Source organism: Triticum aestivum, unplaced genomic scaffold (assembly GCF_018294505.1).
Source record: "Triticum aestivum cultivar Chinese Spring unplaced genomic scaffold, IWGSC CS RefSeq v2.1 scaffold63362, whole genome shotgun sequence".
Lineage (NCBI taxonomy): Eukaryota > Viridiplantae > Streptophyta > Magnoliopsida > Poales > Poaceae > Triticum > Triticum aestivum.
In genome coordinates this window covers 1-2,316 of record NW_025248545.1, presented here as the reverse complement: position 1 = coordinate 2,316, position 2,316 = coordinate 1, and the positions used below count along the sequence as shown (strand labels likewise).

The 2,316-nt window shown below is 48.8% G+C and overlaps 3 non-coding genes and 1 pseudogene across 3 annotated transcripts; all 4 read right to left on the bottom strand.

Moving 5' to 3' along the window:
• Positions 1-370: 370 nt before the first annotated feature.
• LOC123177255 (5S ribosomal RNA) lies at positions 371-489 on the bottom strand. The gene has a single exon (XR_006488852.1). It is a non-coding gene; the product is annotated as a 5S ribosomal RNA (ribosomal RNA).
• Positions 490-855: 366 nt separating this feature from the next.
• Positions 856-974, bottom strand: LOC123177254 (5S ribosomal RNA). Its single transcript, XR_006488851.1, has one exon. It is a non-coding gene; the product is annotated as a 5S ribosomal RNA (ribosomal RNA).
• Positions 975-1,341: 367 nt separating this feature from the next.
• On the bottom strand, positions 1,342-1,460 carry LOC123177256 (5S ribosomal RNA). Its single transcript, XR_006488853.1, has one exon. It is a non-coding gene; the product is annotated as a 5S ribosomal RNA (ribosomal RNA).
• A 367-nt stretch (positions 1,461-1,827) lies between these two features.
• LOC123177257 (uncharacterized) lies at positions 1,828-1,930 on the bottom strand (annotated as a pseudogene).
• Between the last annotated feature and the right edge of the window lie 386 nt (positions 1,931-2,316).

The window sequence follows — 2,316 nt, the reverse complement described above, 5'->3', positions numbered from 1 at the left end:
TCCGACATGTTTCCCCGTCTTCGTCCCTTATGCTTGCCACTCCCAGGTCCGCTCCAAAGACGATTCTACATTCTCACTACCATTACAACCGTTCCCTAACAATGGATAATGTCCTATACTACTTACTCTCCCGCTCAATCACGGAGACGAGTTTTCCACGGTTTCCACCCCTCCCTCCATACCGCAGCAACACGAGTTTTTTCCACCCCTTTCAGAACGCGCTCTTCGCGCCACAAAGCCGCCCCAAGACGCGCGAGCAATGAGCATCGAGCTTAAACATATCGCAAACGTCAAACATAATATAACGGGATTAATATATATCGCGCACGTGCGACATGTTTGTCACAAGGCACAAAAAATAATTATAAAAGGAATGCAACACGAGGACTTCCCAGGAGGTCACCCATCCTAGTACTACTCTCGCCCAAGCACGCTTAACTTCGGAGTTCTGATGGGATCCGGTGCTTTAGGGCTGGTATGATCGCATCCGACATGTTTCCCCGTCTTCGTCCCTTATGCTTGCCACTCCCAGGTCCGCTCCAAAGACGATTCTACATTCTCACTACCATTACAACCGTTCCCTAACAATGGATAATGTCCTATACTACTTACTCTCCCGCTCAATCACGGAGACGAGTTTCCACGGTTTCCACCCCTCCCTCCATACCGCAGCAACACGAGTTTTTTCCACCCCTTTCAGAACGCGCTCTTCGCGCCACAAAGCCGCCCCAAGATGCGCGAGCAATGAGCATCGAGCTTAAACATATCGCAAACGTCAAACATAATATAACGGGATTAATATATATCGCGCACGTGCGACATGTTTGTCACAAGGCGCAAAAAATAATTATAAAAGGAATGCAACACAAGGACTTCCCAGGAGGTCACCCATCCTAGTACTACTCTCGCCCAAGCACGCTTAACTTCGGAGTTCTGATGGGATCCGGTGCTTTAGTGCTGGTATGATCGCATCCGACATGTTTCCCCGTCTTCGTCCCTTATGCTTGCCACTCCCAGGTCCGCTCCAAAGACGATTCTACATTCTCACTACCATTACAACCGTTCCCTAACAATGGATAATGTCCTATACTACTTACTCTCCCGCTCAATCACGGAGACGAGTTTTCCACGGTTTCCACCCCTCCCTCCATACCGCGGCAACACGAGTTTTTTCCACCCCTTTCAGAACGCGCTCTTCGCGCCACAAAGCCGCCCCAAGACGCGCGAGCAATGAGCATCGAGCTTAAACATATCGCAAACGTCAAACATAATATAACGGGATTAATATATATCGCGCACGTGCGACATGTTTGTCACAAGGCGCAAAAAATAATTATAAAAGGAATGCAACACGAGGACTTCCCAGGAGGTCACCCATCCTAGTACTACTCTCGCCCAAGCACGCTTAACTTCGGAGTTTTGATGGGATCCGGTGCTTTAGTGCTGGTATGATCGCAACCGACATGTTTCCCCGTCTTCGTCCCTTATGCTTGCCACTCCCAGGTCCGCTCCAAAGACGATTCTACATTCTCACTACCATTACAACCGTTCCCTAACAATGGATAATGTCCTATACTACTTACTCTCCCGCTCAATCACGGAGACGAGTTTTCCACGGTTTCCATCCCTCCCTCCATACCGCGGCAACACGAGTTTTTTCCACCCCTTTCAGAACGCGCTCTTCGCGCCACAAAGCCGCCCCAAGACGCGCGAGCAATGAGCATCGAGCTTAAACATATCGCAAACGTCAAACATAATATAACGGGATTAATATATATCGCGCACGTGTGACATGTTTGTCACAAGGCGCAAAAAATAATTATAAAAGGAATGCAACACGAGGCGCATCCTAGTACTACTCTCGCCCAAGCACGCTTAACTTCGGAGTTCTGATGGGATCCGGTGCTTTAGTGCTGGTATGATCGCATCCGACATGTTTCCCCGTCTTCGTCCCTTATGCTTGCCACTCCCAGGTCCGCTCCAAAGACGATTCTACATTCTCACTACCATTACAACCGTTCCCTAACAATGGATAATGTCCTATACTACTTACTCTCCCGCTCAATCACGGAGACGAGTTTTCCACGGTTTCCACCCCTCCCTCCATACCGCAGCAACACGAGTTTTTTCCACCCCTTTCAGAACGCGCTCTTCGCGCCACAAAGCCGCCCCAAGACGCGCGAGCAATGAGCATCGAGCTTAAACATATCGCAAACGTCAAACATAATATAACGGGATTAATATATATCGCGCACGTGCGACATGTTTGTCACAAGGCGCAAAAAATAATTATAAAAGGAATGCAACACGAGGACT